Here is a 27,939-nt window from a genome sequence, read left to right as displayed (position 1 = left end):
GGCTTGGCCAGAAATGAACTTCAGTAAATGCATCTGCATTAAAGCAAATTTATTCCAAGAGGGGCTGCACAGCATACAGGTACTAAGATGGCAGCAATGCGACTCCTTCCTATACTGATGAAGCAGTTATTAAATGCAGTTTTTCAGAGCCTGGTATTAAGCTGTTTCAGTGTAAAATCCCATTAACTGCATAATGTACTACCGCTAAATTTCTCCACCTTCCTAAGATGTAAATGGTTTCTAAGAGCATTCAACACATACATTATTTAAAACCTGAAGTGCTAACTGAAGGTGGCACATAATGCCCAAAACTCTGGATTCCAAGCTCACTTCTCACTGCATTTAAATATAGATGACTTTGGAGTCTTTATTAGGTTAGTCACAGCAGCTTGATCCCAAATCCTGGTTCCTTACCCCAGTGAGCTAACTTAAAACCGATCGTGCATCTCCGATTTGTACCAGTGTAACTGAATCACTGTCTTAGGCAACGACTAAAACAAAAGCCCAGTATTTCAAAGATAAATCTAGTCTCATTTACAAGTGAGCAATAAATTAAACTGAAAAACTTCAGTTTTAGAGATTCAGCAGGAGTACAAGTAGAAAGGAATAAAATCCCCCCCTCAAGGAGGAGCTGCAAACCTAGAGTCCATCTCATCTCTGGTGAAATTGCTTTGCCAATTATTTTAATGAGAGTTCGTCTGTACAAAAACCTAAGTTTATAAAACAATCGTCATTTGAATGTTCCTTTCTTACCCGCTCCACCGCATTACCCAAAGCAAACGGGACACAGACCCAAGGACTGCCAGAAACGCCTGTATCAACGCTGTCATCAGCCTGCGGGAACTTGCTTAGACCCGAACCCCCGGGGCCTGCCCGGGCCGACGGCCCCGCCCCCCGCGGGGCTAGGCCCGCTCTCCGCGTGCCCCTTCCCGCCCCGGCCCCGCCGCGAGCGCGCTTCGGCCCGTTGCTCCCCGTCCCGTAACGGTCTCCGGGCAGCACCCGCCGGAGCCGCCGGTGTCGGGGCGGCCTCTCCCCCGCGGCAGCTCCGCAGCCCGGGCCGCGGCGCCGTCGGCCGGCAGCAAGGAGGGAGCCGCCGCCGCGGAGGGGCCCCGGGCCGGCCCAGCTCTCCCGGCCCCGCGGAGCGGCCCCCCCGCCGGCGAGCGGGGCCCGTCGGGCGGCGGAGCCCGGCCGCGGCGGGGCCATGGCGGCGCGGAGCCCGGCCTCCCTGCGGCGCTGGCTGCAGAGCTCGCAGGAGGCGCGGCGCCGGCAGGCGGGGCTGGTGCGGCAGCTGCAGGCCAAGGTGCGGAGCGGCGGGGGGGTGGGGGAGGGCCCGTCCCCGGGCAGCCGCCGCCCCGGCGGGGCCGGGCCGCGGGAGCGGGGGGCCGTCCCCGGGGCGGGAGCCGAGGCGGCGGGGCGGGCCCGGGCGGCCCCGGGCAGGGCAGGGGCGGGCGGCGGGGAGGGGGGTCGGGGCCGGCCCTGCCCGGCGCCCGGCGGGGATGCCGGCGCTGCGTCCATCCGCGCGTCGTGACTCTGCGTGTTCGTCCAGGTGTGGCAGTACCGGGCTCGGTGGCGGGAGCGGGAACGGCAGCTGGCGGCGGGAGCGGTGAGTGCGCGGCCGCCGGCGGGAGGCAGCGCGGGCGGAACGCTCCCCGGAGCCGCGGCGGGGGAGCGCCGGGCTCTGCTGCCCGGGGCCGGGAGAGGCGCCGGCCGCCAGCCGCGCGCGGTGGCCGTGCTGAGGCCAGCCCGCAGTGCCAGAAACCCTCCCGGGAGGGGTTTTGGTGCCGTGGAGGAGCGCCCGCCGGCCGGGCAACGCTTGTGCTGGGCCTGGGGACAGGGCTGCGCTGCCCGCTGCGTTCCGGGGCTGTCTCTGGACGAGAACCGGGGGGACCGCGGCGTTCTGGCAGGCACCACCGCTGGCGCTGCACATGCAGAGCCGGCTTCTGTGCGTTGCGTTCTGCTGCTCGGCTAAGGCAAACTTAGGAGACGGAGGGCAGAAGCGGATTCCCAGGCTTCAGGTCTGCGGGAGCACTCGCGGTCATGAGCTGCGGGAGTGCAGCAGGGGGAGACTGAGGAGAGCTACTCCCACCGAGTAACCCCCGTCCCCTCCCTTCCTCTCCGTGGTCAGGACACCGTGATGCCGGGAGGAAGCCACTGCCCCTGCGATACCAAGCCGATGGAGGGGAACGCGGTGGATGCTGACAGTAGTGAAGGGAACACAGCAATGTGACAAAACGTTTCCTTTCGTCTCCAGGAATCCCCTCCAGGCAGGTGGGAAGCCAGAGGCAACCGCAGCCTGCAGAAAGCACTGCTTCGGCTGGAAGAGGAGCATCAAAGGTAAAAGAAAGCAGCGCCCTCATACTGGGTGTCCTGGATGCTCATGGAAGCGAGGGGAAACCTGTCAGCACTACCCGGTCTCCCCAAGGGAAGCAGCTGGGCAAGCCGCTTTGGAAGGAGAAAGGCCTACAGTCTGTTCTGGGGTGCCGTAACAGCATTGTGCCTGAACGGCTCCGTTTTGAGCGGGGCTTTCTTCTGGGTGACCAGCAAATGTCCCCTTCCAGCCTAAATTCTTCTGCGATTCAGTAGGTAGCCCACTCAGCAGAGCCCCATTTTGGGCTAAGAATCAAGCCCTGACATCCCAAACACTTCACGGCGCAGGCGCTTTGCTCCTTGGTTTTACCTGAACAGCGTCTCCTGTGCTTGGGTCAGAGTCTCCCAGCGGAGCCCTTGGCACCACAGGCTCCTTCTGCCACCTCTCTTGCTCTGCTGCTCTTTTCGCCTCTGCCCGCGAGAGAAGTTGCCTGTGGTGTGAAAGGCGTCTGTGTGCTGTGTTGCGTACGTTGAAAGCTGAGGTGGGAGAAGCACAACTCCTGTTCTGATCCAGGAACTTGCGGTGTGTGCTTGTTCCCAGGGCAGCAGTTCTTGAAATGTCACTCATGAAATGTTTGCTGGATGGGATGTTAGTCTGCGGCCCCAAAGCTGTTAACCCACAGTGCTTGACGGTTCAGTTTTCAGCTGAAAGTTACATATAGAGCTGTTTGCCCTGCGTACATGGGGCTGTCTTTGTGGCGTGCGGTTTACTGGATAAGCAAGGTGAGGTCTTTGCTACAGATCTCACACAGGGTGTAGGACAAGGACAGGGCGAGCCTTAACAAGGTGAGGGCCGCGGTGGGTACAGCATTGCAGTGAAAAAGCTGTGGAAACGTAGAGAGTGGAGGAAGAGAGGTGGCGAGGACAAGGGCAGAGAAAGGTGATGCATCCAGTGATCAGGTAGCATGAAGGGGAGGCAGGACGTTAGCTGTGGGCATCCCCAGAGCTGAAGAGGAGCAGGGGAACTGAAACTGTAGATGGAAATGGAAGGCTCAAAGCAAGGAGTAGCAGATGGGTTTGCTGTGACAGGGTGGTCTTGCTTAATCCTAGAAAGCACTTTCACTGCCTCTCAGTTTGAGAAGCAAGTCAGCGTTGAAGGAGTTGGAAAATCACGGGGATGCTGCTGGTGGGTAGCAGTTGTTGAGCGACCTCCTTGCTGCTTCTCCGTTCCAAGGTGTGAGGATCTGGCAGAAGCGAACTGTTCTGCAGGAGCACCTCGATCAAGCGAACTTGGCCAACTCAGCCCTCCAGGAAGATGTTGGGAAGCTGGCGGCGGATTAGATGAGGGCCCAGGAGGAGCTGGAACTGAAGGAGAGCGAGTGGTGCACTGACCGTGAGGTAAGGACAGGCTACGGCAGTGTCAGACATGATGCCAGGGTGGAGTGCGAGTGCATTGTATTTCTGGCATAGAGGGCTTGCCGTGTGCGAGTTGTGGCTCTGTTGAGGACAGAATCACAGAATCACAGAATAGTAGGGGTTGGAAGGGACCTCTGTGGGTCATCTAGTCCAACCCTCCTGCCGAAGCAGGGTCACCTACAGCAAGCTGCACAGGACCTTGTTCAGTCGGGTCTTGAATATCTCCAGAGAAGGAGACTCCACAACCTCCCTGGGCAGCCTGTTCCAGTGCTCCGTCACCCTCAGAGGGAAGAAGTTCTTCCTCATGTTCAGACGGAACTTCCTGTGCCTCAGTTTGTGCCCATTGCCCCTTGTCCTGTCGCTGGGCACCACTGAAAAGAGCTTGGCCCCATCCTCCTGACACCCACCCTTCAGATATTTGTAAGCATTTATAAGGTCCCCTCGCAGCCTTCTCTTCTTCAGGCTGAACAAGCCCAGTTCCCCCAACCTCTGCTCGTAGGGGAGATGTTCCAGTCCCCTCATCATCCTTGTAGCCCTCCGCTGGACTCTCTCCAGTAGCTCTTCATCTTTCTTGAACTGGGGAGCCCAGAACTGGACACAGTACTCCAGATGAGGCCTCACTAGGGCAGTGTAGAGGGGAAGGAGAACCTCCCTTGTCCTGCTGGCCACACTCTTCTTGATGCACCCCAGGATCCCATTGGCTTTCTTGGCAGCCAGGGCACACTGCTGGCTCATGGTTAACCTGTCGTCCACCAGGACGCCCAGGTGCCTCTCCGCAGAGCTGCTCTCCAGCAGGTCCACCCCAAGCCTGTACTGGTGCCTGGGGTTGTTCCTCCCCAGGTGCAGGACCCTGCATTTGGCTTTGTTGAACCTCATCAGGTTCCTCTCTGCCCAGCTTTCCAGCCTGTCCAGGTCACGCTGAATGGCAGCACAGCCTTCTGGTGTATCTACCACACCTCCCAGTTTGGTGTCATCAGCAAACTTGCTGAGGGTACATTCTAACTCTTCATCCAGGTTGTTGATGAAGAAGTTAAACAAGACTGGGCCCAGTACTGACCCCTGGGGGACACCACTTGTTACCAGCCTCCAACTAGACTCAGCGCCGCTGATGACAACCCTCTGAGTTCTGCCATTCAGCCAGTTCTCTATCCACTTCACCGCCCACTCATCCAGCCCACACTTCCTCAGCTTCCCTAGGAGGATATCATGGGAGACTGTGTCGAAAGCCTTGCTGAAGTCGAGGTAGACAACATCCACGGCTCTCCCTTCGTCTACCCAGCCAGTCATGTCATCGTACGTGTCGGTGTTGAGTAGCAGCAGAGAGGGGTTTGAGATGGAGGAGTGTCAGCAAATCGTGGTGAGGGAAGATGCCCACCTGCGGTGACCGTGCTGCTCGGTGTAAAAGGCGAGTGGTTGCTGTTGCTGGGCACTGCAGGGCAGTCACACATGAACGCTCGTCTTTTTAAGCGCTGCTAAATCTGTGTCCACAGCAGTGGAGACCAGAGAGGTTTGTGTGTTTTCCCACTCAAAGTAGCCAACAGGAGAACAAGACAGGCCTCCCTCACCAATAGCCTGTTGCAAGCAAATCTGACGCTGGTCATAGAGGGGCTTGGTTTTGTCTTCGTCCACCGAGAGTGCTGGACACCTCTGCAAGGAGAGACGGCGGATCGGGATCAGTTTGCTTTGCTGATAGCCACTCCTGCAGGAGAAGCGTGGATGTCCCCTGCTTTGAAGTCAGGCGGCAGGTCTGCAGAGGGTGCTTCTGTGGGGCCTGTGCAGTCCTTGGTGCCCCTGTTGGAGCTGTTGTTGAAGGAGACCTGGTGATGGTGGCTGCACTCTTGCCTATCTTGTACAGCGACAGAAAAGGCTGAATTGGCATTTTTTTTTGTTTATTTTGCATGTTTAGCTTCATGACAGCTACATCAGGGGTGAACATAACCATCTGCTCAGCCTCTGGCGTCAGGTGGTAGCCTTGTGCCGTCATTGCTTGGAAATGAAGACTGCCACTGACCGGTGAGTAGAAGTGAAGGCTGGATCTCTTGCAGAAAAAAATGTATCCTCCCTTCCCACCCGCTTTTTGAGCCTCGGTGTTACGGTCGTTGCGGCTAAAGATCCGATTTCTCCTTCGGTAGTCTGAAGCAATGCCATTAAGCAAGCTTTAGGCTATTTTCAGAATCCTTTTGTTTGATGCTGGTTTCCGATAAACCTGAGGGCCTCAGTCTGTGAACGGTGCAGAGGCCCTGAACAGATGAACCTGACTATGGTGATCTGTGGGGGTGTCTGTGACATTAACACAGACACGGGCATACGTGGACACATTGGAAGAGACTCACCAAGGCTATGCATGCCGCGTGCAGAGCGGTCCGTGTTCTCGAGTGATTAAGATCTGCCTTAAATGTCACTGGGTTTCTTTTCCCCAGCGCTCCTGATGGAAATATCATTTATCAATACATATATATGTTGTGGTTTTGCCTCAATTTGCAGCAAAGAATTTACACAGTTGCTCTCTCACTCATCACCCCTCCCCCGTGGGATGGGGAGGAGAGTCAGAAGGAAAAAAGGCAAAAACTCGTGGGCTGGGATGAGAACAGTTTAACAGAATGGCAAAGGGAGGAGAAATCAACAATCAACAACACCGATAAAAACCATGTACAACATGCAGTATTCTCACCACCCGATGCTCAGCTCGCTCCTGAGTAGCAAAAGCCCCTCCTTCAGCCAGCTCCCCACTTAAATACTGAGCATGACATCACACAGTATAGAATACCCCATTTGGTTGGCTGTTTGGGTCAGCCCAGCCAGCTCCTTGTGAAAATTAACTCTAGCCCAGCTGAACGCAGGACAGTATATATAATGTAAATATTTTTCTTTTCCATTCTCATTTCCAGCTTACATTTATTCTGGTCAGTTTGCATCCGCTTATTCCCATGCCAGCACGGCTGAGAGAAAGAATGGCTTCTCTGCCCTGTTACTGCATTTATCCAATGTATCTTGCTTAGTTTGATACCTCCTTTTTGTGATTGTTTTCTTGTTCTTGGGCTCTCTGAGGTTCCTTTCTCACAGCTGCCTTCTATACAACGAAAAAGAGCGTGGCCATAACAGTACCTTCTTCCAGTGTCAACTTCAAACTCTGGGTTACCGTCAGCCATTTGCCTTCTTTGATTCTGAGCGTTCCTAAATGTGTAGAGTGTGCCTGACCTCCTGGTTAATTCTTGAAGCCTTCTGGCTGTTGCATACATTTCTTCTCATCTCTGAGGAGAACATAGACTCATTCCTCAGCCATCAAAGAGACCCGTTGCTCAGCTATCGAGATGTGTCCCGATCCCAAAGTGTCAGACGAATTGTTCGTCCCCAACGAAGATGTCACCTTTCCTGCCAGCTTCTAGCATTGCACTATTATGTGCTTCAAAAGTGAGTCAGCTGCTAAAGATGGTGGTGTGAACATTAGCTCGTTCTTTATTCTTCTGCAGAGACTTGTCCGAGCTGAAGGCAGAGCAAATGAGGCTTTCTGGATCTCTGCTCGTAAGCTGCTCCCGCCTAAACTCTGGCACACAGCTCTGGGAGTCCGTCACTGCGCATAGACCTGTCCCAAAGGATGAGGCACAGCTGCAAGTGGAGCAGGACATAAGCCCGAAGACCTGGGAAGTGATGTGCTTACGAGTCACGGGGGACCTGGAGACAACAGAGCTTCAGCACAGGTAAGCGTGCTTTAGACTTTGCTATTACCAACATTCTCTTTTGTGGGTGCTTCTTGGATTCCTAGATGGGCTGTGTCCACGTGTAAAACACACCCGTTCTCCACAGCCTTGTTTCTGTCCCTAGTCAAGCCATTGCCTTCAACAGAACAGGTAGCAAGAACTGTCTGACTGACGGAAGCTCTTCTGAGTAAGACAAGACTGGAGAAGAGATTGCATATTACAGTGTTTTTGTGGTTATCTGATTCTTGGTAAGAACTTGAGACCAGCACAAAGAGAGCTCTGTCTGTTGTGCAGCCCCAGGGCTGTGCTAAAGGAGCTGGGAGAATTTTGCACAGGACCACCATAAGCAAAGTAGCACCCCTGTGCTGATGTTTCCTTGCAAGAGTGAGCGCAGAAGGCCTCTGGGGCAAGAGTGCCATTTTGCAGCGTCACCACTCTTAGTAGCCTGAATCATCCTGTGATCCTACGGTTATTGGACTGGAAATTGATACAGATCTCCCTCCCCAGTAGACTGCAAGCTCTTGCATCGTTTCTCTGCTGCAGGCCAAAGAAATTGTGGGAATCGCAGCGTGGACTTTAAAAGTCCATCTTAGCCAAAGAAGAACTTTTGGACAGTGTTGTATCCCACGTACGAAAGAGGAGATTGAGAACTAACGGGCAGGAAGCTGTTAGCTACCTGAAGGGAGGTTGCAGTGAGGTGCGTGTCGGCCTCTTTTCCCAAGTGACAAGGGATAGGATGAGAGGAGATGGCCTCGAGTTGCGCCAGGGGAGGTTTAGGTTGGAAGCCAGGAAAAATTTCTGCCCCAAAGGGTTATCAAGCGTTGGAACAGGCTGCCCATGGAAGTGGTTGAGGCACCATCCCTGGAGGTGTTTAAAAGACGTGTAGACGTGGTGCTTAGGGACAGGAGTGAGTGGTGGACTTGTCAGTGTTAGGTTTACAGCTGGACTCGGTGATCCTAAAGGTCTTTTTCAACCTCAGGGGTCTATGATTCTCTACTCTTGGTTTTGCAAATGAGAATGTTTTTACATGAAAAGCTTGTTTGTCTTTCCCCTTCTCACAGACTGACGGACTTAGCTGCACTTGAAGGAAAACATTTCTCCTTCCAGAGTGAGCTGGTAGTCGCAAGAGAGACACTGGAGGGATCGCACCTCCAGAGTGATCTGCTGAAGCAAGAGAAACATCAGCTTGCCCCGGCACTGGAAAAGGTATGGTCACCTCCTTCCTAGGCAGTGCTTGTGGGAGAGGGAGCTGCGAGGGCAGGACCACCGCAGACGCCGTTTCTGGCAGCAGAAGGCAGGGGCAACATTGGTCTCCTACTCTCACGTGTGGCTAAAGAAGCAAACAGCGTAGCTCTTCACCCTTTTTCGAAGGCAAAAACAAACAGGGATGCATGTTTCTATTTACGCTTTTTTGTGGTGAAGCTTGCAACTTTCAGAACTCCATTTGCTCGAGACGGGACAGCGGGACAAAGCTCCAAGTCAAAGTCTGCTGTCTTGTACTGCTAAGAATGGGAATGACACCTTGCAGTTGTTGAAGTTGTATTTTAAGACTTACACGCAGCAGCTTTGACTTGCTAGAGCCTCTTTAGGCCTTGAGGAAGAGGATGAGAAATAGCTGATCCCACAAGACTGTTTCCTCTGGACTAGCTGATTTTGATCCAGTGGAAAAAGAGCTTGGGAGAATCGCATCACTGGAGGAGACAAGGGAGTTTGCCATCACTGCAGTGTCAGTTTCATAATGTACTATCTTGGGTATTATGGGGTAGCTTTGAGAGGAGAAGCGTTTGTTTCTGAAGGTCTGTGGTCTGTTCGACAGTCTTAGTTCTGGAGTACGTGGTATGTTTAGCAAATACCCAGCAGAGGTGTTATATTGAAGAAAAAAACTGAAAAATCACAGTTAATCTTCAAACTTGAATGCCAGCGAGGTATATTAGACAGCTTCCTTATGCCAGACAAGTAAACGGAATTGTTGCCATGACCTAATGCACAGAGTCCAGGAGCTCTTTCTCCTCCAGCTGACTGAGAAGCGGCACTGGGTGGCTCTGCCCAGAGCTCCAGAGAAAGGGCTCTAACTGCATTTTGTCACGCTTTCAGGTTTACCGCCAGCAAGGGTCAGCTGGCAGTGCTTGGGAGCAGCAGCGCCAGGAGTCCTCTCGCCAAGGGCACGCACTGACCGAGGTGTCCAAGGAGAAGGAGCTGCTGGTGCAGGAGAAGGCTGCCCTAGAGCTGCGCCTGGCAGCCATGGAGCGGGACAGGCAAGGCCTTTCCGAGCAGCTGGCAGAGGCCAAGTAAAGGCAGCGAGGAGACCCTAGGCAGGACATGATTTAATGTCTGTAATGATAAGGTGGTAATCGTTACACAAGGATTTATGGCATCCTGAGTGCTTTTCAGATGTTTGCACCTTCCATGGAGAGAAAATGGAAGAGTCTTGAGCAAAAAACCCCCAGTATACGGTGATTTGGTATACCGTTACTTTTCTGACAGCTAGAGCTATCAGAGCTCTCCTGAGCCTCGGGCTTGTGTTTAAGCCCGCTTGCACATTCCTGTTGGAAGTCCAGAGCTAGCCAATATAATTTCTCAGTATCTGGTACCTTGGCTGTGCATTGAGGAATAATTAAACCGTGCAGACGTGTACTGAAACCTGAAGCTTCTCTCTGGCTTTCGCTTCTTGTTCTGTGCATTTGAACATAGATCTTGCCTTATCAAGTAGTTTGACACGAGATCTTCAGAATTCAAGGCTGTCACATACGGACATTGTGAGTAGGACACTGGCATTTCGGGTGAAGCTGGAGGCTCCTGCTGAAAATCTTGAGGGCCTTCTGTTTCTAAGCTAACTCTTGTTAGCTGTGGTGCCGGACCTAGAGTTGGTTACCCCAGCCGCAGGGAAGCGTCTTGTGAGTTCTCGCCGGTCTTTGGGACTACTTGCCCATCAGTGGTGTCAGGGTCCTGTACTGCTTACCACATGCTCTTTAGTGACAGATGTCGTGGTGATGTTATATGGGGAAGGAACAAGATTCTGTCCTGCTGTATCAGGTTTCTAAGATCAAATGCGACAAGTTCTGCTTTTCCAAAAAGCCCCAAGAAACAACTTAACTTGTCGAGATGTTTGTCCTCCTCTTAGATATGTTTTTAGAAGACTCCTGAATTTGTGGAGCTGTACGAGTGGTGTTTTAAAGACTGTTTGTTGTGCTTCTTGACTTTTGTGCTTTACCGCTCCAGAGTAGGTTGTTAGCGAGGCTGATAAACACCATTTTGACGCAGTCTGTCTCTTGAGAGCTGCTGCTTCTTCTGAGCTCCAGCTTCTCTTATTTAATCCTGCTGATGTATGTTTTGTTGCTTACTGGGCTGTAGCAACTCTTCTTGCAGGATGTTGTTCTCAAGAGCCTTTCGTTGCCACACTTTGGAACTTTTCTGTTTGGTTTTAGAGCCTGACTTTGACTTATCCTTAAAACGGAGCATATTTACTTTGGCCTGCCAGAGGCTGGCGTAATCAGAAATAGGTGCTTGTTTTCCTTCTTGAAGATACATCCTCCATTGTCCATCCAGGTTGTGAAATCCCGCTGTTGTGCGTTTGATTGCTGTTCCACTCGGGTGCCGCTTTACCCTGAAGGACGTTGTCCTGATGGCATCCCTGTACCAGTGAGGCAGTGCTGTGTGTTGTAGGAACCTGGCGCACAGACGCTGTGTGAGGTCAGGGAGGTAACTGCAGCTCCTGGTACCACAATCCCGCGTGTCATAGGCAGCAGTTGCTTGAAGTCTGTGGATGTAACAGTTTGCCCCTGCAGGTCTACAGCTTCCATTCCAAGGAGCAACAAGACATTTGGGCTACTGCCTACTTAGTTACCAACACTTGAAGAAAAGTAGCAAGTTTTTCTCTTGAACTTCCGACAGTTTAAATTGAAGGGTGCCTGTCTCTGCTTTCAGGTGGTCCTTGTTCAGCTGAAGTCGAGTTCAGATTTCTTACGGACGCTGCTACAAGCGTGAGACTTTACTGTATTTCTTTAGTCCCTTTGAAATAGAGGAGTCTGGAAAATTCCCTACCTATATGAGCAGCATAAAAAAGTCATGGGTCAGCCATGGTCAGGCAAATACTCTTCTTCTGTCCGCCTGCAGAGCAACTTGGAAGTGCTGACGAGATAAGGGCTGTGAGCAGAGGCTGGCCATTTGCTTGCTGGCACAGACTTTGTGAGCACAGCTACTCATGTGTTGTAGATCAGACAACAGCAATTTAGGACTTAGCTCTTGAGGTCAAATTTGCCTGGGCTTTCTGTGTTATGCTAGGTGAGAAGGAAAGCCTGGGCATTGCCTCGAAGGGGCCTGCATTGCTATCTGCAGTGGCAGAAATGTGCTTTCTATATATATGAGTTCCCATGCAAACCATTTTCTGTACTCAGGGGTAGGGCTCTTGAGCCACTGCTTACTGGAATAATGCCCTGTGGGTCTGAGGGGCAAGAAACTGATTTCTCTCCGCATTTGCAACTTGCAGGTCAGTGAAGGAGACCCTGGAATCCAGCCTGTTTCAGACTCAGCAGCACCTGTCTCAGCTGAAAATCCAGCTTGGCACAGTCACGCAGGCCAAGGAGGCCATACAAGGTGAGAGCCTCATGTGCATTGTTTCTGGTGATCCCCTGCCTAGGCAAGGTGGTATAAAAACAGCTCTCTGTCTGCAGTGCTTCTGAGGAGTGAAGGGGCTGGAGACAGATCCTTCCTACACTGAAATTCAAATGGCTTGAGGTCAGTAAAGTCGGAACCACTGTCCGTGTAGACTCTGACTGTTGGCATTGGTCATGTTTGCAGAGGAAGTGAAACGGCTTCGGTGTGAGCTGGAAGCAGAGAGATCTCTCGTGAGGCAGGAACGGGAAAACACGGCACAACAGCTCTTGCGGACAAGACAGCAGTATGACAGTGCCCTCAGCCTTCGGCAAACCATTCATCAAGTGGCAATAAACAAGCTCCTGCAAGATCTGGTAGGAAACAATGTGCTTTTGAATTCTTTGAGCAAGCTTTGTGGGCTGGCTTTAGAAGAAGAATAGCCTGAGCGGATGAAATGGCAGCAGTCACCTGCCAGAGGCCACACATTGCCAGGCCAGGCAGCAGAGCCAGCAGCTCATACTTGCAGGCGATGAAGACCCACGGGCTGTGCTGGGACAGTAAATACAGCCACAGATTTGGTGTGGGCCTAAGACGAGTTCAACAGGAGGTTGGATGGTCCCCACCCAAAGCACAGCAGCAAAGGGGTAGTGTGGAGTCCTGGCTGGACGAGAGGGGACGTAGTTTGGTGTGTTGAGCAACCCAGATTCCGATCTGGAAGTGAGCCTTGGGAGCGGCTGACACGGAACCCTGCTGGGAAGGCAGAGCGACGAGCTTGGGACACTGGAGCAGGGGGAACATCACTGTTTCCTGCCACACTGTCACTTCCTTCCTGCCACGTTGTTGTTTCCTGCCACAGTACTGTTTTCACTTCGAGATGCAGCTCTGCACCAATCACAACGAGTTGCAGTAGTTTTGCCTATATATGGATTGGGGGTTTAACCATTCAGATGCTGTAGTAGTTTTGCTATATAAACCTTGTTTTGCTGACTAATAAAGGTGTACGATCATACTCATATTGGGGTCACATCGTTACAATGGGTCCGTAACCCACGCCTACATTTGGTAGCAGAGGATGGACGGTTTCCCTGCAGGAGGCCCTCGGTCTGCGGTGAGCAGCTAGAGAGGGGGCGTGGGAGTAACGGCTGGGAGGGTCCTGCCTGGGTGTGAACGCGCAGGGCAGGTACGGACGGCCGACTCCCAGGGATTTTCGAGCCACACTGGGGCTGCCTGGCGCAGCTAAATTTTAACGTGGAGGCCGTGGTCGCGGGCATGGAGGTGGATGCTGCGGCAACGTTGCTAGTCGGTATTCTCTCTAAGAGAGGAATAGACGCAACGGCAAAGCAACTCGTGAAGTTGATTAAACTGGGGCAACGATGGGGTCACTTTGCGGATACCCCGCTACTGTTTTCCATCTCGGAATGTCAAGAGTTAGGAGAGACGATGTGGGAAAGGACAATAACCGGGGAGGACAAAGAGCAAAAGGAGATAAAAGCCGTCCACGAGCTCTGGCGAACAGTATTACACACCTTAAAAGCCATGAAAGCTGAAAGAGAGGTGGCATGTGCTGCAGCTCAGATGCCAGCTCCGGAGCCCGGGAAAGATCACGCGCCTAAGCCTGGGACATTATCACAGGTTTTTGGGCTACCTGGTATTAGAGGGATGACTGGGATCACTTGTAACACAATTGCCGAGATTCGAGCGAGTGCAGAGTGCGGTTCCGGTCTCGGCGCAGAGGGGGGTGGCCCACCGGAAGTTGCTGCCAGAGACATCAACTCGAAATGCCAGCCGGACGCGGTAGTACGACCGCCCCCGGGGAACGGGGAGGAGTCGGGCGCGGAAGTGCGACTGTTTTTCGGAAGAGGGGAGGAGCGGCTAGTACCACCCCCAGAGGGGGAGGGAGAAGGGGTGCGGCTTACGACATCGACCCCTCCTGGGGCGCGGCCTGCAACATCGGCCCCTCCTCTCTATCCACCCCTGCCACATTCCAGCGAGGCGTCTCCACTCCCGACGCCCTCTGATGTCGGCCAGAATGAATTGAAAAAAAAAAACAAAAAAAAAACAAACAAAAAAAAACCCCCAAAACCGTGCGATCTGTTGCAGTCAGTTTTGCAGCATCTTCAAGACAAGAGCTCACAGTTCCAGCATATGTCAATCGTTACCAACCCCCCCACTGGGAAAATGAGGCTTCCTCTCCGAGATGTTTAGCTGGGCCTCTGGCACGGGTCACACCTACCCGCTGGAGCGGTGTTATAAGAGATGCCATCCTAGATGGACAGTGGAACGTTGCCATCATTATCAGAGGTACACAAGCCTTAGCCTGTCCTGTGGAACAGGTTAATGGATGACAATCGTAAGTACAGGTGTTTGGCCGGAGGAGTGGGCACTAAGTTACCACCTGAAGAAAGCCGTGAGCAGGGGCTGGGTCTAACAGACCCTGAGCAGGAATCAGGTCTGTTTTTCCCCCCCCCCCGGCTCGCTGGAGAATGGGACAGTCACTGAGAAAGGGAGCGAAGGCTCCATTAAAGAATTTTTTACAGTGAAGTTTGAAAGAACAAAGGCTTGCAGTTTAAAATACCTGAGGAAATCATTACTTGGAAATCAGTGCATTCAGCTTTAAATGCTCTAAAACTTACAGAGACTATCTTAGAAGCAGCTGCTATACCTCTGTCCTTATCTCAAAAGCAAGGACAGAGCAGCAGTATGTTGAAATTTAACCCTACATACGACGAAATTCCTACCGAACATGAGAAGTGCGGGAAGTAAATCTGCCAAAACCTGACGATCCTTTGAATCCAGAGAAATGGGAAGTGGGGTGTAAAAATCCGGCATCCCGAAAGTGCACGACAGGGTCTCTCGACAGCAATTGGCGTACCCGACCTGAGATCAAAACAAGGTGAATTCCAACATAAAACTGCACAGTCCCTCAGACGCTGTACAGCCGCCGTGCCAGCAGTCACCGCATCGAATGGGTCAGCAAACCTTACACCTGGTGGGGCACATGGCTCCCCCTGGGCAACTGGCGGCACGGTTCCCCCCCCCCCCCCGGCCTTTTTTTCCCCGCCTCCTTCCCTCGATCCCAGCGCGCCGGCCCGTTCCGGCCAGCCCAGAAGCGGTGCGGCGAGAAACATCTTTTCTGACATTCAAGGACTTGGTTACAAAAAATGTATACAATTCAATTACTGCAGTAGAATTCCTTGTGAACAAACAGCTGGACTTTATTATCTTTCCAAGGTTCAGATGGTCTATCTAGATTATGTTATTCACTCTGTTGAAAGGTGAAAATATTGACTTTACAGCTGAAGGTTTGTCCCCTCTATTTACTTTGTTAAAAGGGACTCAGATTTATTATTTTCCTGAAGATCAATGACAAAAGCAAAAACTGTTTTACAAAAGATTTCAGATAGAATTGCAATTGCCTTTACCTTCAGAATTAATGTCAATTTACCAACAAATTTGTATATAATTTATGAAGGTTTTGTTTTACAGACTTACCCTCTTTTCGATCAGTGGTGTGTTAACACGCAGAAGTTGAAGACTCTGGAATGAATCTTTTTGTCTCATACGCCCATGAAAACATTGACTTCAAAGGTACACATCATAGTGTCCTTAATAGCACAAGGTTGGAATCACTGTCAGCAAGTTGATACTATTTGCCTGCTGCTGGCTAAAGATGACTTTGTGGCTTTAAACAGTGAATCCTTATCACTGCAAGCCGCTCTAGCTGATTATTTAAATAACATACGTTATACCCTTCCACAACATAAGCTGTGCACCGGCGACAGTATCGTACCAGCCGAGACTCCCTTCTCCCCATTCATCAGCTGATCCGTCAACTGGAGAGTCAAGGAGTGATCAGCAAAACTCGCTCACCCTTTAATAGTCCCATATGGCCAGTGAGAAAATCTACTGGAGAGTGGAGACTGACAATAGACTACCGTGGCCTGAATGAAGTCACACCACCGCTGAGTGCTGCCGTGCCAGACATGCTAGAACTTCAGTATCAGCTGGAGTCAAAGGCAGTCAATTGGTATGCGACAACTGACATCGCTAATGCATTCTTCTCCATCCCTTTGGCAGCAGAGTGCAGGCCACAGTTTGCTTTCACCTGGAGGGGCATCCAGTGCACCTGGAATCCTCTGCCCCAGGGGTGGAAACACAGTCCCACCATTTGCCATGGACTAATCCAGACTGCACTGGAAAAGGGTGAAGCCCCAGAACATCTGCAGTACATCGATGACATCATTGTATGGGGTGACACCACGGAGGAAGTTTTTGAGAAAGGGGAGAAAATAGTTCAGATCCTTCTGAAAGCCGGTTTCGCCATTAAGCGAAGTAAAGTCAAGGGACCTGTGCAAGAGATCCAGTTTTTGGGAATAAAGTGGCAGGATGGGCGCCGTCAAGTCCCAATGGATGTCATCAACAAAATAGTAGCTATGTCTCCACCAACCAGCAGATAGGAAGCACAGGCCTTCCTGGGTGTTGTGGGTTTTTGGAGGATGCACATCCCAAGTTACAGCCAGATTGTAAGTCCTCTGTACCACGTGACCTGGAAGAAGAATGATTTTGAATGGGGCCCTGAGCAACGACAGGCATTTGAACAGATTAAACGGGAGATAGTTCATGTCGTAGCCCTTGGTCCAGTCCGGTCAGGGCAAGATGTTAAAAACGTGCTCTACACCGCAGCCGGGGAGAATGGCCCAACCTGGAGTCTCTGGCAGAAAGCACCAGGGGAGACTCGAGGTCGATCCCTGGGGTTCTGGAGCCGGGGATACAAAGGATCCAAGGCCCGCTATACTCCCACTGAAAAAGAGATTCTGGCAGCATATGAAGGCGTTCGAGCTGCTTCAGAAGTGGTCGGCACTGAAGCACAGCTCCTCCTAGCACCACGATTGCCGGTCCTGGGCTGGATGTTCAAAGACAGGGTCCCCTCTACGCATCATGCCACAGATGCTGCGTGGAGTAAGTGGGTCGCTCTGTTCACCCAGCGCGCCCGAATGGGAAACCCCAGTCGCCCAGGAATTCTGGAGGTAATCATGGACTGGCCAGAAGGCAAAGATTTTGGAGCATCGCCAGAGGAGGAGGTGACACTTGCTGAAGAGGCCTCACTGTATAACATGGATACCATCGCACAGGTTATCCATGAATGTGAGACATGCGCTGCAATCAAGCAAGCCAAGCGGGTAAAGCCTCAGTGGTATGGAGGACGATGGCTAAAATATAAATATGGGGAGGCTTGGCAGATTGACTATATCACACCGCCACACACCCGCCAAGGCAAGCGCTATGTACTCACAATGGTGGAGGCCACCACCGGATGGCTGGAAACCTACCCTGTGCCCCATGCCACCGCCCGGAATACCATCCTGGGCCTGGAAAAACAAGTCCTGTGGCGACATGGCACTCCCGAAAGAATCGAGTCGGACAACAGGACTCATTTTTGCAACAGCCTCATAGACACCTGGGCCAAAGAACACGGTATTGAGTGGGTGTATCACATCCCCTACCACGCACCAGCCTCTGGAAAGATCGAACGTTACAATGGGCTCCTAAAAACCACTTTGAGGGCAATGGCAGGTGGGACTTTCAAAAATTGGGATACCCATTTAGCAAAGGCCACCTGGTTTGTTAACACCAGAGGGTCCACCAACCGGGCTGGTCCTGCCCAGTCAAAACCTCAGCGCCTCGTAGAAGGGGATAAAGTCCCTGTAGTGCACATGCGGAACATGTTAGGGAAGACGGTTTGGGTTAGTCCTGCCTTGGGCAAAGGCAAGCCCGTCCGCGGGATTGCTTTTGCTCAAGGACCTGGGTGTACCTGGTGGGTAATGCGGAAGAATGGGGAAGTCCGATGTGTACCTCATGGGGATTTGATTTTGGGTGAGAATAGTCCATAAATAAATTGTGTAAAGTTAATTGTTAAATAACCCTGTCACTCTCTGTTATCACTATTATAATTGTTATATTTTGTACCAGTAGTAGCATAGTAAGAATTCTCCAGATTAAAGAAGGATGGACTTTTTCGATGAAAACCTAGCAGAGCACAGCAATGATGGAACTGGACCTGGTTTTCAACAACTGGCATCCAGCAACTTTATCAAGATCAACATCTCCTGCAGACTGTGGGCACGGGCCGCACCAGATACATCAGCCATGAGCTCCGGATGCAGCAAGTGACCGCCCATCACCACACATCACCTCCCCTGCCACGGAAGACCATTACGACAGATGGAGCCTGAAGTCATGGATTAAATGAACTCAACGGACACTTTAGAGTGATGATCCATAGACTAAGGGAATGATATCTGGAGACAGGAGAAGTGGTGGTGATCAACTGGACAATGGGGGAGCTGGGCATGACGTAGATGGTATGGAATAAGGTGTGGATAATGTCCTGGGTTTGGCCACGACAGGGTTAATTTTCACCAGACTCCAGGAAGGGGCGCAGCCGTGGGGTGGGGGCTGACCCCACCTGGCCAAACAGAGCCCGGTATTCCATACCATGTGTCGTCACGCTGGGTTCCGGTGGGGGGGGTGGCGTGGCGGGAACTCTCTCGCGGCTCGGGAGCGTGCGGCGCCAGTGCGGTCCGAGAGAGCGGGTCAGTTTTTGTCGTGTTTTCTCCTTATCTGTATCGTTGTTGTTCCTGTTTCCCTCTGCTTGCTGTTCTGTTAAACTGCCCTTATCCCGACCCACCCGTTTCTGCCGTTCTTTTCATTCTCCTCCGCACGCCGGCGGGGGGAGGGACGGCCGCGTGGTGCTTTTGTTTCCGGCGGCAGCCGAAACCAAAACAGATGACTAGGAGTTTGTTGAAGGTTCACTCATGGGTGGACCATGTTTGTACTGCCAGTCTCACTTAGGAGTCTGTGCCTCCAGGTGGGCAGATCCTGCCCTAGGAGAGCAGCAGCAGCGTAGTGCTTGGAGAACGTGTGAGCCCGTCAGTCCTTGAGTCTTACCACACAGTAAGATTGGTTGTATGGGAAGTCTAAATACGTCTTCTCTTTATTCCTGTGCAGGTCCTGCTAGAAAAGGAGCGTGAGAATAATGCTTTATTAGAGACACTACTGCAGACTCGGGGAGAGCTCACAGAAGCCTGCCAGCAGCTAGAGCAGCTCAGACGGGAGGTGGCAGAGCAGCAAGAGCATGGGCAGGTAAGGTCTGGATGTGGAAAAAGGGCTGAGAAGAAAAAGTCTGCTGATAGTAGAAAGCTGTTCAACATTGCCCATCTGAGCGCAGACAGTGGGGAAAAAATAGAGAAATTTGGGAAACAAAAGCGCTGACTTAGATAAATAGGTACGCCTGCATGGGGGAAACTAGTCCTGATTTGGAAGACAGGATGACAGACTGTGATCTGACCCTTACTCCTTCAAGAGGGGACAGTGGGGCTCTAGAGGATGGTACAGTGAGCTGTAGACAGTAGAGGTCCAAAAACCCCACCCCAAACCAGGAAATCAAATGTTGGGGTTGTTCTCTCCTGCCTTCCTTGCTAATGGAGAGAACATGATCGCGCCACTGCCTAAATAGTGCTCAGTCTGGACTTTAAACCCTGGCTGCAGTTCTGGTGGATGCTCCCCAAAAGAAGTCACTAGAGCTCGAAGAGGTTCAGAGAAGGGGAACAAGGAAGATGGGACGGGCTGAGGAAGCTGGGAAGATGCAGCCTAAAGGGTGGCACAGGAAATGTCCACAACATCCCAAGAGGCAGGGAGAGAAGGGGCAGCCCTTGACCGGCACTGAAGCAGGAGGTCAAATCTAGTACGAAAAGCAAACCCGTTGAGATGGAATGATTGAATCTTTTTCACTGTTTTGCAGCGTGAACAGGACAGAATGGAAGCAGTGAAAGAAAAACTGGTATGGGAGATAAACCTCCAGGAATCGATCACAGCCTCTGAAATCCGAGCAAATACAGCAATAGAGATGAATCACTGCCTTGAACAAGAACTTCAGACAGCTGTATTTATCTTAAAAATTAAAAATGAGGAAGTGGAAAAGCAGTGGGAGAAAATCCAGATGCTCCAGAAAGAGGCAGCACAGGCAAAAGCTCTGCAGGAGACTCTCCCTCGTCTGCATGCCATCCTGTCGGAGTGGGAGGGACAGAGGAAGTTGTACCAGGACCAGATGAGAATGCTGGAAAAGCAGAAAGAAATGCATCAATCTACTCTCAACCAGGCTATTAAGGATATAGCAGAGAAAAAACAGAAGATGGAATCCCACCAAGAGCAGATCCGGGACCTGGAGAAGCAGCAAGAAGAACAAAGGATTGCTGTCAGCAAAATGAGGAAACACGTGGAAGACAGAGACCGGGAAATCAGATCCCAGCAAGAACAGATCCGAGCCCTGGAGCAGCAGCGACAAATGGATAGGTCTGCTGTCACCAAGACGAGCAACGTGCTGGAGGAGAGAGACCAGGAGATCAAATTCCAGGAGGGGAAAATAATAATGCTGGAACAACACGGTGCATCACAGGTGAGAAATCTGCGGGCGGATCTTGATCGTCTGAAAAGAGAACTGGAAATGGAGAGAGAACAGGTGAACTCTCTGCACGCAAGCCTTGAACACCTGCGGGCAGTTCTTAAGGACAGAGAGCGGGAGTGTGATTCTCAAAGGGAGCAGTTAAGACTCTTGCAGCAGCACAAGGAAGAGCAAGAGGGGGACCTGCAAGAGCTTCAGGGTAAAGTAGAAAAGATGACCCTTTCTTTGTCTGAAAAAGATCAAGAGCTTGAGTCACAACAAAAGCAAATCCAGGAAGCTGAAGAAGTCATGCAAATGCAGGTGAGGACTGTCCGTGACCAACTGCAGCAGACCCTAGAAACCTTAAAAGAAAAGGACAGACTCATAGACCTCCAAAAGCAACAGGCAAGGAGCTATGAGGAGAAAACAGAAGAACAGAGGAATGTCTTACAGAAAGACCTGGAATACTCTATGGCAATACTGAAAGAAAAGGACTTCATGATTGAATCTCAGAAGGAAGTGATTGAGAGCTTCCAAAAACAACAGCAAGACTCTGAACAGCAGAAGGAAATTCTACAACATCTTAAAGTGGCGCTAAAGGAAAAAGAGCAAGAAATTTTATCCCTCAGAAAGCGCTGTAAGGCAGGCAAGGAAAAGGAGGAAAAGCATGAAGCCAAGCAAAGAAATCTGCAAGCAACAAAACAGACTCTGAAGGAAAGAGAGAAGAAGATAGGGGTTCTGGAGCAGGCTATCTCTAAGCTTCAGCAGCAAAAGGAGGAGGCAGCGATGCAGAGTAAAGCTATACTGCAAAAGCTTGAATACACTGAATCTTCTCTAGAAGCTAGAGATCAAGAGATAGCGTCTTTGCAAGAGCATGTCCAGAACCTTCGAGAGCAGAAGGAGTTAGAAGGCAAGCAGGCCAAGAGACTAGAGCAGGATCCAGACAAAGCGAGCCAAATAGCAAAGGAGAATCGTTTGGAGTTCCTCAAGCAGCCAGAGCAAATGAACGCGTTCCGGCTTCGTGGTGAAAGCATGAGAGTTGCCCTAACATCATGCCAGAAGCAAGTGAACCTGCTTGAGGAAGAGGTGAGGAAGAGAGACAAAGACAACAGAACTCTTATGCAAAAACTCCAGCGGCAAGAAGCAGAACTGAAGACCTTGCAGAATCTCCAGCTCAGGCTAGCCGAGAAGAGAGAGGGGGTTAGACACCACAGAGAGCAAGAGAAGCTCCTGGAAGAAGCCCTTCATGAGAGGGAACGAGAGACCAAAGCTCAAGGTGAGCAAAAAGAGCTAGAAGAGGAAATTGGGGCTCTTCGGGAAGATCTCCAGCATGTCCAGCAGACTCTGACCAAGAAGGATGAAGAGATTGAGTACCAGAGAGACAGAGTCAGGTATTTAGAGGAGACTGACAGGAAGAGAACAAGAGCTGAGGAGGCAGAGTGAGCTCCTGAAACGGTTAGCCTCAGCTTTGCGATGGAGAGATGGAGAGGAGACGCTACAGAAACAAATCCGGAGACTCCAGAACTGGGAGGAAGAGGAAGCAGAGAAGAGCAGAGTTCTCCAGGAGAGAGATCGTTCCTTGCAAAGGCAGAAGGAGCTAACCCAAGAACTGGAAGATAAGCACAAAGCAAAGGGGAAAGAATTGGAGCGTGTGATTGCTGTTTTGAGGCAGACTGAAAGCAGAGAAGTCAAATGAAGAGAGAAGGCACAAGTACTGGCTCTTGCCCTTGCCAAGAGTGAAATGGCCCATGGGACTCGGAGGGAAGAAGCAGCCGTCCCGCAGAGTATGGTTTCAGCGAGGGACATGGACCGGTGTCAGGTAGGCAGCGTGACTGACCGTCAGCCAACAAAAAGGTCTATAAAGGAGTCTGGTGATGTTCCCGTCAAGAGATGGGAATGTATCTTCCCACAAATAGGTGACCTGCTTGGCCCAGCAGGCTTGCCTGTCTGTGTGCTTCAGCCAGAGACCATCCACCTGCTGGAATGTTTTCTGTCAGGCCCAGAACTACGGAAAGAACTACAGAGCTTGCTGCTGAAATCAAGTCCAAAAAGCAGGGGTGGGTCATTGGTTCTCTCCTACCTAGGCAAGCTTAGCCAACATGGCGTGGTTGGGATTTGGCACGGGAGGGAATGGGCACAGCTGACCGAACCGATGTGCTAAACTTAGCAGAATTGCATAGCGGTGGCTGAACAGCAGCTACACTGACGGTGCTTAGAGGATGCTCTCAGAGGTGTAGGTTTGTGAGGTACAGCTTCTCCAGTGTGTTAAAAATAACGGAATTCCTACCATTGCCAGAGCAGGTTAAAGGCTTTGTTGGGCATTCGGGATGTCCTTGTGCCACAGTCCAAAAAGCACGAAGGCAAATTTGAGTGGATTTCTCCCAGGTGATCTGGAGGAGGGACCCTAGAAGGGAGAGTGTTGTTTTGGCCTGTGGACCAGGAGGAGAAGGGACTTGGCGCTGTCTGTTCCCAAGTCGGGTCACTCTTCCTGATGTGTTGGCTCTGGCCCTTCTCGCCTTTACGTGGCACCAGCTCACATAATCTCCTCTCTGTCTACCCAGCAGGCTCTTGCAGAAGGGGAGTAGCTGTTGTGGCTCTCGGAGAAGGGGCTCCTGTTGCAGCGGCTGGAACGTCTGCAGCAAGCAGTTGCAAGGCTGGAAGATGAGAAGATGGAGCTGAAGCAACTCAATGCTGGGCTCCGGAGGACTCCTGAGCAGGTGAACCAGGCCTTCGCTGCCTCCGCACAGCCCTGCGGTCCCCTGGAGCACAGCACATTTCCACAGACAGCACTTTGGAGTCCTCTGCTCGTTTCCTTCCCTCTCCCACATCCCCCTGCGGACACACGCTTTCATATTTTGTCTCTCTTCTGGCACCCCTTTGCCTTCGCAAACGCTCGTTCGCTCCGGTACCGCCCTGCTTGCCCCAGTGTCGTGTCCCCCCACACACACATTTGACACTGCTGGGTCAGGAACTGTTTCCTTTTGCTCTTTCTCTTCCATAGTCTACTCCAAGTGCTTTTTGCCCCCAGTGTTGTCTGGTGCAATTAACAGGCTCTGAGCAGACATCTCCTTGCCGTGATGTCCAGAGGCCCCTTTGCTCCTTGTCTGGTGGCCAATTTCTGTGACCCTTTCTCCCACCCAACTCGCAGGTGGAACATGAGCGGAGGAGGCTGAAGAGGTGTTACACGGGTCGGCCACTGCCAGACGCGTGCGGATTTTCACTCCCTGACCAGCACAGGATGCCTGCTTCCAGACAGGTGGGAGCAGAATCTGACGTAGTGGGAGGAGGCTCTGGGCACACAGAGGAACAAGGGCCATTCCCCGTGGCAGCAGCCCCCCGGTACAGGCCCTGTAGAAGTCGAGTAGAGAGCGTGGCCCCGGCCAGGCTGGAGACCAAAAGGAAACCCTTTCGCTTTCTTCACAGGAGGAATCTCACGTGTGCTGCAGTCACCGCTGAGCTGAGCTGCAGAGCCAGGTGAGCAGCAGGAAAGCTCTCGTGAAAAGCTGCTGTGGCCGCGCTGACGGGCAGAGCTCTGCAGGACGCTGCACCCCGAGTCTGGTGTGGCTGTCGGGGAGGGGGTGCGCCGGGCAGTGGAAATACCCAGCCAGACCCATCTGTTGGCCGCGGCCAGGCAGCGCTGCTCAGCCGGGTCTCGTCCCCTGCGTGCCTGAAGGTCCGGCCTGGTGGGAGAGGGGCTGGTGGAAGTCCAGAACCCTGGAATGGCGTCTGTGAGGTGAGCTCCCTTGCCGAGGGAGAGCGTTTCCCGGTTCCCAGCCTGAGGCTGGGGCCTGCATTCCCGTGTGGAGCACAGCCCTTGGCAGAGCCCGTGTCCCTCTGGAAGCAGAGGCCAAGGGTGCGTCTGCCCTGATGGTCGGTGTCGGTGTCGGGAAGGGAGTGCAGCAGGCAGGGTGCGAGAGAGTGATTACAGAGAAGATTGGTTATGACTATAGAGGAGAGTAAAATCATAGAACTAGAACATGGCCTCAACCGTGCGAATACAGGTGTGTTAGGAAACCACAGGGTGCTGGACTGCTGCTCTCAGCTGTGCCCTGTGTAGGCCTTGCCATGGCTGGGTTAAACACCAGCTGGCCCCGCGTAAGATCAGAATGAGAAGGTGTAGCACGATCAATGTCATAGGTCAGTAGGTTAAATTTCAGAAAGAGGGGTAAGTTTAACAGGACATCTTGAAGTGTCTCAAAGCCTTTCTCAGGACTGTACGGAACAGAAGTCACGGGAGAAGATGAAGGACAGACGACACCCCCGAGCCGCCCCCGAAACCAGCCAGGCCGAGCTCTGCGGAGACAGAGGAGCAGAGAGCGCTCAGTAAATGACGTCCTCACAGAAACGGAGCGGTTGCTCGGAAGCTGATGCAGGTTCCAGGCTCGACGCAGTGGGTTTCGGGGGTGTCCATGGACTGGGCTGGCGAGTGGAGCTTTGCCCCTGACTGAGGTGACGGGGTGGGAGGGCCGCCGCGGCCTCCGCAGCCCCCTCGGGCTCGTTCTCCCCCCGCTCGGCACAGCGCGGCCCACTCCGCCGCGGGGGGCTCCGCAGGCGGCGAGAGCAGACCTCGCTCCGCCGCAGCCCGGGTGCCCCGCGGGGGCCCGGTGGCCGTCGGGGCTGGAGGCCGAGCGTGCCGGGCGCTGCGGGTGGGCCTGAGCGGGGCCGGCTGCCCCTCTCGGGGGTCCCTTCTGCCGGCGGCGGGAGGTGTCTGCCGGGCCCGGGGAGCTCCGGGCTGTCTCCGACGAAGGGCGCTCGGCGGGACGGCCGTTCCTCGGCGGGCGCAGGCCAGCGGCCGGTCGGTGAGGGGCAGAGGCTGCGGGGCTCCGCGGGCACGGCCGGGCGGGGCCGGGGGCGGAGCTGGGCAGGGCGGGGGCAGTGGTAGGAGAGGGGCGGGGCCAGGGCTGGGCGAGGACTGTCAGAGTGCTGGGAGAGGGCGGTGCCTAGGAGGGGCGGGGGCGGGGCAGGCGCAGTGATTGGGACCGGAGGCGGTGTCAGGGGCGGAGCGATGCCGGGGGCGGGGCGGGTGCGGTGCTGGGAGGGGCAGGGGCGGAGCCTGGGGCGGGGCGGGTGCAGTGCTGGGAGAGAGGCGGGGCGGGGGCAATCCGGGGGCAGAGCGAGGCTGGGGCTGGTTCCGGGGACGAGGCGGGGGCGGTGCCTGGGGCGGGGTGGACCAGAGCTGGGAGGGGCAGGGGCGGAGCCTGGGGCGGGACGGGTGCAGTGCTGGGAGAGAGGCGGGGCGGGGGCAATCCGGGGGCAGAGCGAGGCTGGGGCTGGTTCCGGGGACGAGGCGGGGGCGGTGCCTGGGGCGGGGTGGACCAGAGCTGGGAGGGGCGGGGGCGGTGCCGTGGGCGGTGTGATGCGGGGCCGAGGTAGGGTCAGTGATGGGAGGGGGCGGTGCCGGGGGCGGTGCTGGGAGAGTGCGGTGCTGGGGCGGTGTCGGGAGGTGCCAGGGGCGGTGCCGGGGCGGGGGCGTGACCGTTGACGTCGGAGTGCTGGGAGAGGGCGGTTCCGGGGGCGGTTCCAGGGGCGGGGCGGGCGCAGAGCTGGGCGGGGCGGGGGTAGTGTCGTGGGCGGTGCGAAAGCGAGGACGGGGCTGGATCCGGGGCAGTGCTGAGAGGGGGCGGTGCCCGGGACGGGCGCAATGACGGGGGTGGAGCAGGGACTGGGGCGGGGCTCGGGGCGGGGCGGGCACAGAGCTGGGAAGGGGGCGATGGGCGGGGCCGTGGGCGGTGCGAAGGGGGGGCGGGGCCGAGACCGGGGGGGCCGTGCTAGGAGAGGGCGGGGCCGTGGGCAGGGCCCGTGGCGGGCGCTGTGTCGGGGGCAGAGCAGGGCCGGGGACGGGGCGGGGGCAGAGCTGGGGAGCCAGGGGCGGTGCGCGTTCGGCCGCCGCGTTCGGCGCCTTGGCCACGCCCCTCAGCCCCTCCGTCCCGCGCCGGGCGGGGCCGCGCTGGGTGAGCGGGGCGGGCCGAGGCGGCAGGCGGCGGCGGGCAGGCCGAGGCAGGGGGCGGGCAGCTCTCGTCTCCCCGGCGGCGGCCAGCGGGCTCTTGGCGGCGCTGCCGTTCTGCTGGGAGCCGCGGTCCCGCCTCGCCGGGGAGGAGAAACGTCCCCGTTTCGTTCCGCTCCGGAGAGAGCAGCTGTCTCCTGCCGGTGCGCGGCGCTCACAGGGCACGGCCTGGGCCAGGCCGGAGTTCTGGAGTCCGAGTGCTCTCTCGGGGAGGAACCGGTGGGGTTTGGTCTTCACTATTTTGCCTTTTTTTTATTTTTTTGGGGGGGGAGGCTGTTTGGCAGCTCACACAGAAGTGCCTCTTTGCGAGAACGTCCTCCGCCTGGCCGTGTTTCTCCACACTGCGGCCACGCGAAGCCAAGCGAGCGCCGGCGGCATTCTGAAGGAGAAGAAAGCAGCCCCATCTCGTCACATCGTCCCTTCCCGGAGTGCGAGAGAGGAGCCCGGACTGTCGCGGCTGGATCTCCCTCTGGCCTGGGAGATTCCCCGCGGCCGGCAGCAGAAGGGGCCCCGCAGAGCAGCGCAGCCACTGACACCGGGCCCGGCGGGGCTCTGGCTCAAGCAGCGGGGAATTCTCCGACGCGCGGGTGCCCCGCCCCCGGCTGCTCACGGCCCGCCCCCGGACCCGCCCCTCCCAGCTCTGCACCCACCCCCACCCCTCCCAGAACTGTGTCCGACCCACCCCCGGCCCCGCCCAAAACACACGGCTCCGCCCACGGCTCCGGCCCGGCCCCGCCCTCTCTGAAAACACCCGCCAGTTCGTGACACAGGACGGAACAGGAGAATCTCTGTCTGCTGCTGCAGGCGGTTAACTGTAAGAACGGCCAAAAACAGTTAAAAAAACCCACCCAGCACAAAGGGGTCTTAAGAACAAAGGTAAATTTGCAGCATTAAAAATGTCTGAATTTTAAAAACTGCCGTGAGAACACGCCGCTCGGCAAGCACCCGCCCAGCCTCCGCAGCGAGGCCCTGGCACAAACACCCGGCTGCTGACAGAGCAGCGTTCGGCCCCTCGGAACACGAGCCAAGCTCGCTCTGTTGTCAGCGCTGACGTGCGGCGCCAGCACCTTGTCGTTCAGCACGCTGACAGCAGCTGAAACCCCGGCTCAGAGCAGGCATGCAGGGAGCGAACCACAGCTCAGCGCACCCTGAGCAAAGCCGTCTCCAAGCAGTGTGCGCAGCCCTGGTTTATCTTTTCGAGACAGCTTTCCCAGGGGTTTTATGCGAGAGGGTTTTTAGCACATTACGTGAGGAGACAGCTGACACCGCACTTTTCTACCAATTTCCGCACTATTGTGCACAAACAGGCGTAACAGCTATACGAGTTTTAGACACTTGCAAGTCTTTACCAAGAACGAATCCCAGTTTGACACAGAAGGTCATGTAAACATGCAGAAGGAAATGAGGAGGAAGAACGTGCCAGGCCTTCAGAAGCGACACAACAATGTGCAGAGACAAGCCACGCCTTTTTGCAGTACCCT

At 54.2% G+C, this 27,939-nt stretch overlaps 1 pseudogene; it reads left to right on the top strand.

Annotated features, from left to right (window-relative positions):
* Positions 1 to 1,201: 1,201 nt before the first annotated feature.
* Positions 1,202 to 24,845, top strand: LOC104339417 (uncharacterized; annotated as a pseudogene).
* The last annotated feature ends 3,094 nt before the right edge of the window (positions 24,846 to 27,939 follow it).

This window comes from Opisthocomus hoazin, chromosome Z (assembly GCF_030867145.1).
Source record: "Opisthocomus hoazin isolate bOpiHoa1 chromosome Z, bOpiHoa1.hap1, whole genome shotgun sequence".
In the NCBI taxonomy this organism is placed as follows: Eukaryota; Metazoa; Chordata; class Aves; order Opisthocomiformes; family Opisthocomidae; genus Opisthocomus; species Opisthocomus hoazin.
This window is presented reverse-complemented; position numbering and strand designations above follow the sequence as displayed.